This window comes from Coptis chinensis, chromosome 8 (genome assembly GCF_015680905.1).
Source record: "Coptis chinensis isolate HL-2020 chromosome 8, ASM1568090v1, whole genome shotgun sequence".
Taxonomy (NCBI): domain Eukaryota; kingdom Viridiplantae; phylum Streptophyta; class Magnoliopsida; order Ranunculales; family Ranunculaceae; genus Coptis; species Coptis chinensis.
In genome coordinates this window covers 26630020-26639652 of record NC_141463.1, presented here as the reverse complement: position 1 = coordinate 26639652, position 9633 = coordinate 26630020, and the positions used below count along the sequence as shown (strand labels likewise).

Below are 9633 nucleotides of genomic sequence, written 5' to 3'. Positions count from 1 at the left end.
GGCATTTGGATTGAACATTTTAAGAAGAGTGGTCAAGACGTACATTACATCAATGATGATCGGTTTTATAATATTGGGTGTGAATCAGATTATATACTCGCACATTACCAAAATCCAAGAATGATGTTATGCCTCTGGGAGAAGCTGCAAAAAAAACATCAGGCTCACTGTTGTGACCAAACGTATTTTATAGCAGGTGCCAGCTAACTTAATTGGGATGAAGTGCCTACCAGAGAACTGGGTGCAAAGCTACCAAAAACCAGATATTCATTTTATAAGAAGGTCCTGAACCATGATGTTGAACTCAACTCCCTGGCAAGGGTCGAAACTCGAAAGAGTTTTAGGACTTCCTGATGGCTTGGACTTCCATATGAATGAGCAGTGTCTTGCATATGAAGTGTATCAGATAAGAGCTATGTGTCGTCACCTATTTCCTGGTAAGCAGGGGGTGGGGAGAGTATTGAGAATGCAATTTGTCACACAAACAATACTTTTGGTCTTTTGCTTTTCTGCCCCAAAATATCATAAAAATAAAAAAAGAATAACTTTTGCAAGGGCATTGGTCATTTAAGTTTTATGATTACAGAAAGACAATAAATAAGATACCAACGAAAGCTTTCTTTTAGTACATTTTTACTGCAAGGAGAAATAGAAAACAGTGTTTGCATCTTTTGTACATGTCCTTACAAAAACCTTGAGTGCACGATCGTGATAACATTGAACTTTTTTTTTATTGGACCTTGACTTGGACATCATAGTTGGAGATTTTAGTTAATATCATTTTTTTCTTCTTGCAGATATCATGGCTGGGAGCAATTGAGGCTTCCTTTGCTTCACCATAGCTGATTCGTGGTGTTGGGTTCCAAGTATTCTATGCTTCTGGTACATTCTTTTGCATTAACCTCTGTTGTTTATGCACATGTCACCAATCCTCACCTTTGTTTTAACCCTCAGATTTAGTTTTCAGGTGAAGTTGCACAAGGCCAATCCCGTGATTGGCCTTTGATAGTTCATAGCTCTTATTATGCCCTCACTAATTCAGACTTGCCACCCTGAAAGCGCATACACATGTTAAGGTTCTAAGCGATATTCTTCTCCAAGTAATTTCAAAGTTTTTTTTTAGGTAAAATAGTTGCCGATTAGTAAGACCTAATAAGAAGGGTTTTGAAGAAAATACTTATTTTGCTCGATCTTGATTACCATAGGGTGGATATATATATAAACACACATCAATCCCTATTGTTTGTACAAGACATTTTTGTCAAATACACCAAGTCCAAGCCAGTAATTTGATGTTATATGTTCAAGTCCTCTATATACCTGTTGTGAAATTAATAGTGCTGGAATCCACTATTATCTATGGAATTTTCTACTTTTGATCTAATATTGAGTTTTTTTTTACTCCGATTATACTTTACTTTTTTTTAAGTGTTCTTTCATTGAATGTCCTCAGATTTTAGAATTACGACATTCCTTTGCATGGTTATTAATTTCCAGACATTATTCGGAGCACCTCTTGGTTTACGGTAATCAACAGTCACTACTTTATTGTTCTTCAATAGTGAGTAAACCAGCTCTTACTATACTGATTTAGTGTCATTTTATTGTTCTTCAACGATCATACCACTTATATGAGACACAATACACAATATTGCGTAAACATTCGAATACTTTTACCTACTAGCTCCCTAAGCTAAGTTTGAGACCCTTTTTCCATTTTCTCTTTTGCAAATAGTAATTTCAGATGAGGCTAGGAGTTTAGTCGTCTATAATTGCAACATACAATGAATTGACTTGACCTATGACTTTCTTCTAAATTTACATCCCTTGCATTGAGTGCTTATAGGGATGTAATTTCTTTAAAAAGTAAGAGAATTGATGTATTTAATTTCTTCTGTAGTTGTGACCTTCACATCTCTCTTATATTTAATGTGGATATATCAAAGTCTTTGATACTTAATCATAGTCAAATTTTCAACATTCAGAAAAATTGTTTAGGGAGAATGATGGTGCTTCAACATATATGTAGGGCACTATGGCAAATCAATATTACATATTGAAAGTTGAATGGGATGTCATAATATGTTATTAGGGTTTTGAAGGAATAACTAAAATAGAACGAGGTGGAAGGATCTGAGGAATATTACACGTGCAATAATGATCTTAAGAAGGATCTGCAACAATGATCTTACCAGTTACTCCACTCATTACGTCAACATCTTGCCTTTTTCTACTTTCTACTCCAGAAAATAGGAGTTACTTTCTCACAACTCACAGGACAAGTACGCCAATTTCTATGGAAGCTTACATTTTTCAGGTTACATATTTTTCTTTTCGGTTCCTTTTGTTCTTTGGGCTTAATATGTTGTTTCTTATTGATTTGATTTACAGGTTGTGATATGACAAAAGATGACAACTTCATGTTGGCAATTGAAGTAGTTGAGCAGATTCTGAATTGTAGGTTCTTTGACAAGTCACTATTGGCAAAAGCATTAACTCACTCTTCTTTTGCTGACTCATCGCCATCTTACATTCTTACCAACGTTTAGAGTTCGTTGGTGATGCTGCTTTGAGGCTTGCTTTTGCAAATTTCGTATATATCACACACCCTGATCTTGATCCGGGCCAACTCTGGCTTCTTCGTGCTTCCAATATTAACACTGAAAAGCTTGATCGCGTTGTAGTCCAACATGGCCTTTTTCATTTTGTTAGGCACAATGCCCCTTCTCTTGATGCAAAGGTACATAAGCTAAGAATATTCTGTTGGTTTTAAACTTTAAATATTTGGTTTGGTCATTCTCTGATATTCGGGTTTGTATATTGTTTTGGTACATTAATGAATTTTCTTTAGCAATTAAAAAAGAAGAACAAGCTTGCGAGATCTTAGCGTATGGAGGAAAGGTAAAAGCGCCAAAAGTCCTAGCGGATATCGTCGAACCCGTTGCTGCGGCTGTATACGTGGACGCCAAATTTGATTTGAAGTTTATGTGGGAGGTAAAAAGTTACTCTGAGTTTTTGAAGATGCTGTTTTTGTTTTTTGTTAGTTATAAAGTTATGTAATGTTTATGGTATGTCTTTAGTCCACTGTTGGAGCCTATCGTTGCGCTTGAGAATCTACAACAACAACCAGTCACATTGCTTTATGAGCTTTGTCAGAAACAGGGCAAAAATGTTGATATTAAACATTGGAGGAATGGGGAAAATAATATTACCAATATTTTGGTGGATGGGAAGCTTTTGGCTTCAGCGTGTTCAGAGCAGAAAGAGACATCGAAGCTTATTGCAGCTTTGGAAAAAATGTTAATTTCCAAGTCTATGCTAATTTTGGCTAACGACAGTTATGAATTGCTAAATGGAGTGGAATCGTATGGGATCTTATAAAAGGAGGACTGGAGCATGCTCAAATATCATAGGAAGTTTAACCTCATTCGACGTGGAAAGCTACCTTAAGTTTGCTTAAGGTTGAATGGCATTGTTCCTGTAGCAGCAGTAATCATAAATATGTCAGTAGCAGTTTTTTTTTGGTTGAAAATGTAATGACTTTAGAAACTATTGTTGCAAGTCTTCAGGATTGTATGAATTGTCTATCTAATGGTGATCATATTGTAAATTGAGCGTTCCGAGTATTTAAGATATTTATGTCCACTCAAAATTTGACATGGCTGATCATCTGGAAGTATTCTTGCCATTAAGGTTGTGCCCTGGTTTGCAGTTCCACCGGTAGACCAATCACTTGGATCCAACATGGTATCCAATTAAAGAACATGTTCTCTATACTAATATTGGGAACCCATTTAATGACTGAGAAAACAAAACCGAATGGTTGCTTCTATATATGATTTATAGTTTTGGTTGATATCATCTTCTGCATGTCTATTTCACAATGGTATGATTGTCCTTCACTGTATGGTTCTTCTATAAATCCGGATATTTTTTCTTTGTATCTTAATATTGTGGAATATGGATGCTAATATCAAATGTCAAACACATATATTGATCATTGAGGTTGTCAGGTTGGTGATATCTACGGTCTACCACGATTTTAGCGTCCCTGGGATCACTAGAGAAAAAGCTTATAAATGCTACATATGGAACCCCATCAGTAACAATCCTGCTCTATCTCCAACTTATCTTTCATACTTCGACTCTTACAACAACCAATGGTTGAATGAGTTCTGACCCAAATTTACCTCCATACATGCGTTTATTCAAAACAATTTTGGCCCCCTTCTGAGTCTGACAGGCCTAATAGAGATAAATACATATTATTAAAATCCAATTTAAGATGGGCGTTGTCCTGATCACAATGCATTACTAGCCCAGACAGTCTTTCCAATTCAAGCTCTTCTCTTGGGATTCCAAAAGTGATATAAAATAACACCTGTCAAAAAAAAAAAAAAAAAAAAAAAAAAAAAAAAAGTAAGTAAGAGTCCCAATTATTTATGTTTCTATCAAGAGTTCTAATTTAGTTTCCTAATCTATACACAATTTGAAGAGTCCTAATTTAGTTTCCTACGAAAAGAGCTTTTCCTAAGAAAAAAGCTGCGAGGAATTCTTGAACTTCTATCTTCTAAGTATCCCATATTCTCGAGTTCTTTCTACAAGTCTTCTTTTAGCGAGACTCTCCTCAAATCAGGAGATTCCTTTATATATTAATCTTCAAATCAGGAGAAAAAAGCTGCGAGCAATTCTTGAACTTCTAAGTGTTATTTCTACAAGTCTTCTTTCAATACCTCCCCAGTATATAGAAAGCACCATCTTGAATTCTCTTAGCAACTTCACATTAACAATGAACATCATTATCTCTTTCACACCAACAACGATGCACCTTCAGATACTTGAAAATGCATTTAATCAAAAGAGTTTATGTTATACTAAGGAAGAAATCAAACTTTTGACAACTCAGCTGATCAGTACATGGTCAAATTTTGGAAGATAACATAAAGAATTGGTTCACGAACTGTCTAATCAAATTCAGAAAAGATCAACACGGTTCAAATCATAATGACAATACCTCTACTCAAGACATATAACGATCTACTATTGAATATCCCATAAGTATAAGTCTTTTCTTTAAAAAAATATTTGATTAATTATTAATGGACAAGTAACCAAAAAATCCTTTCTTCTTCCATTCTAATTATAATGTTGTTTAATTTTGTCAACAGATGTTACATCCACTAAACATCAACTTGATGGTTTTTTTCCTTCACTGCTTTTTCCTAATGAACTTGGTAAGACATTCTTCATTGTTCATTGTTAATTGGCTTTGAGTTGTACTTAATATGTTTTCTTTTTATACAGTGGATGGACCACAATCAAATAATGAAAAAGCCAAAAATAGCCGATATAAAAGGAGACGTATATTGAGTAATAGAGAAATCCAATCAGTTGAAACTCATGGTTATGTTAATTGTGATGGTGAAACAAGCGATGACAACCATTATTCCTGAAAAAATCACTTATATCAACCAGACGGTGTTGGAGAAAGTGACGATGACTACGATTCTCAAATCAGTGGGAAAACGATACAAATGACCATATGGAAGTTGAAGTTTCCCATGAGAAACCAAGTGAAGTTTTGCATGAAAGTTAGTATTATATTAGTTATAGTTTTTAATATTATTTTATTTTTTATATTATTAGTTATAGCTTTTAATATTCATTTTAATTCAGGGCGTTGTTTCCAACCATTGGATTTTGGAGAACCAACATCAGTGTGTCCTTATTGTGATGCCATTGTTTGGTATGAAGAAAGGAATGACCGAACAAAAATCCTAAAAATCCAAAGTTCTCTATATTTTGCGGTGGAAGGAAAGTTCAGCTACCTTTTTTGAAAGATACACCTGATTTTTTAAATGAGCTTATGGACTGCAATTCTGGCTCTAGATCCAAAAACTTTATGAAAAATTATCAGAGTATATAACAGCATGTTTGCTTTCACATCAACAGGAGGGGATGTTCAAGAATCAATAAACAATGGTCATGGTCATTACGTCTACAAGATAAAAGGGCAAAACCACCACAAAATTGGCACCTTGCTTCCACCTGAAGGTTTAGCCCCTAAGTTTTCCCAACTTTACATATATGATACTGATAATGAAGTTGTGAAGTTTATCGAAAAGATAATGAAGTTGTGAACAGAATGAACTCTCTTAGTAAGAAAATTTTGACAAACGGGTCCGAAAAAGAGTTGGATCCAGATATTGTGAAGGGACTGATAGATATGTTAAACAAACAAACAAACTTACTGAGACTTATAGAATGGCAAGGGACATGTTTAAAGAGTCTGAAGTAGGTGATTTTAGTATAAAGCTTATTAGTACAAGATAAAAGGATGGGAGACTTTATAACATGCCGACATCATCTGAAGTTGCTGCACTTATTGTTGAGGAAGAGAGTGAATTTGGTAATTACCGTGATATTGTGGTGGACAAAAAAGGATATGGCCTGAAAAGAATAAATGAATTGCACCCAAGTTTCATAGCCATGCAATATCCTCTTTTGTTTCCTCATGCTGAAGACAGGTACAGGATTGATATCCCTTATCGGAATAATGTCAAAGTTGGGAAAAGGACAAACATAAGCATGAGGGAGTTCTACGCTTTCAGATTGCAAATGAGACTAAAAGAAGGAAAAACAATTGTTCTTGGTGGACGCTTGAAACAACAACTTATTGTTGATTCTTACTGTGATGTAGAACAAATTAGAGTTGATTGGGTTAGAAATAACTAGCAGACTATTCGTGCTGAGCTTTATCAAGGATTAGTTGATGCAGTACTTTCTGGAGATTCAAAACCAGGTTTTGTTGGAAGGCGAATAGTTCTACCATCTTCTTTCACCGGTGGTCCACGTTATATGCTGCAAAACTACCAAGACGCTATTGCGATTTGTCGATGGGCTGGATCTCCTGATCTATTCATAACTTTTACTTGCAATCCTAAATGGCCTGAAGTTCAAAAATGTATTAACAAGATTGCTTCTGGATATACACACGTCGATTTCCCTGAAATTGTCGCTAGAGTTTTTGAGATCAAGCTGCATGAACTTATGACGGATTTGCAAAAACGTAAAAGGTTCGGAAAAGCTTGGGCGGGTAAGTAATTTACTAATTTAGTTGTTTTTATAACTTATTCTTTCGTAATTTTTAACTTTTTAGTTTATTTGTAGACTTTATGACTATCATATTTCTAAGAAAAAAATATCTTCCCCTTCAAATATATAATCAATCTATAAATAGATGTTGAATATTGAAAAAAAAAATATGCCTAAATGATCCAAACAAGAAAGCAGTCTATGATAACGTGCTGTAATATAGACAGGCACATACCTAGCTTTAAGCTCTTGAAATCTACATGAATGATACGAGTTTTGTTGGCTCCGTAGTATACCCTATGCTTCATTGAAATTTTAGGTAGTCGCCTTCAATAGCATCATAGACTAAGCCAGGACTTACAGCCTTTACAGGATCAATGTCCAGAACCATAACCCAATTCAGCATCTGGGTTAGTTGTTGGATTTAGGGGGAAAGCTACAAACACCAAGAAACATAAGTGCTTAAAGAGTTAGAACAAGTGAACAACCACATGAATTGAATGAATGAAGAAACATAAGTACTTACAAGCTTAATAACACGTGAATAAACATGAATTGAATGAATAACAAACAAATAAATCTTTATTGCAGCACAAAGTACCTGTAGTCATAAGGGTAGACTTGATTGCTGAAGGTGACCAATCAGGGTGGAAATTTTTCACGTAAATACCTGCACCACTAACATAGGGACATGACATAGAAGTCCCAGATATCATGTTATACTAGAAAAGCTACAAACAATACTCGAAAAGCCATACAAGAGATTAGTTCTTGCCTGTTTAATTTCAGGTACTTTTTCAGACTAGGAAAGATTAACCATGATCCTTGCCTCAGTAGTGCTCTTACGTCTCACAATGTCACCCATTTAGAGTCCCCAAGAAAGAGCAATATTTGCAGAAGTCTCTCTTTAGTCATTTTGAACCAGGGGAACCTAATAGTAAACTTATATAACTTTCAACCTAAATAATTTATTGCAATCATATCATGTGGCAAAGACTTTTCATTCTTCAAATATGTGTAGAACATCTTCAAGAAAATTTCTACACAAAACAAAATTGTTTCTGTACAGTTCACATTCGTCTTTGGAGTTTGAACGAGCAGTTTCTGCATAGACTTTAGCAGCCTACCACAGCAAAACATCACAGTGAACATCAAATAAACAGATCAAGAGAGGAAAAAATAAGTCATGAACACATTAAAACACATTCAAAAGTAAAGATGATGAGGGTTAATATAGCTCAAAGGAGTGATCTGACAAAAAACTATCACACACATAAAGATATCATCAAGAATAAGAGTGTAAGTTTTCTCCTTACAACTGAATCAGAATTTTTATGTTATTAACTTTCAAGTCAGCGTATGAAAGACTATTGACACCTATTTTAAAAGCCCAGGCCCAGTAAAATTTACAAGTAAATCAAGCAGTAATTTTCAATATAGATACACACAAATTCATCCTAATAAGTCTACAAATTGTTTTTGTTCTAATGTACTTCCTATGTGGAATAGATCTTGGGTTTCCATCCCCTTAAAAGCCCTATATACCCATCCTTTTTCACTATAGTTTTAATAACATAAGTAATTGAACTGTTGGTAAGCTGTCCAGATAACAGTATAGTTAGAAAAACATTTTAAACAGTTTCCTATCAAAAGTATATATCCAATATACTCGATAAAAGGATCATGATTTGACCATAACATACTAGCCTTCATAGATTATGACATACCAAAAGTAGTGTACAAACTTAACAGATGCCAATTTACATGTCTTCTAGCTCTATCTTCATGTTGTACCTTACTCCCTTTACTCCCTAGAAAAGAGTAATAGTTTATCAAATTTGACGTACAAATACCGTAGGCAAAGCACTTGAAAACGTTTAATACACCTTAACTGATAATAACTTAGCTCTATCATTGCCTAAGTGTAATAACTATAGAGTTGATTAACAATGAAGTACCCAAGGACACCACCATCTTTACAAAGTCCACACTCCCACCCAAGGAACCGTACCTATATAAAAATCAAATAAAATAGTCAATAGATTGAAGACTAGAATAACAAAAAAACAACTCTTGGATACAAAATAAATCTTCGGAATAAAAATACTGAGCTGCTTCTTTCGTCAAGGTTGAATATTCTCTGATCTACAGGGTACACACTTCTTGCATTCTTGCTTAAAAAATCTATACATTTTCTGGTAAGACTGTCAAATATTAGATCTGACCACAAGTCTGTCAAGACATGAATATGACACTTGAGCTAGGATATAAAAATGTCTTAGGGTACCCGACATCAATGGGAACTGTTTAAAAAGATAAAAACTAGTAGTTTATCTCAACTTCAAATATCGAAACTACGATTGAATTTTATGTCCTGCATTAACAAAAAAACAAACATATAAAGCATGGTTCAACTAAGAGAACATCACATTTCCTAGGAGCCATCCCTGTTTTAAAGCACTTTTACCCCAAAAGCTCAATACAAGGGGCAAAAGAATATACAGACACAGAGAATGTCCATGGTCCATTCTATTCAGA

General features: G+C 34.6%; 1 pseudogene; it reads left to right on the top strand.

The window, feature by feature from the left end:
• The first annotated feature begins 292 nt into the window (after nucleotides 1-292).
• LOC147480805 (ribonuclease 3-like protein 2) lies at nucleotides 293-3381 on the top strand (annotated as a pseudogene).
• Nucleotides 3382-9633: the final 6252 nt, after the last annotated feature.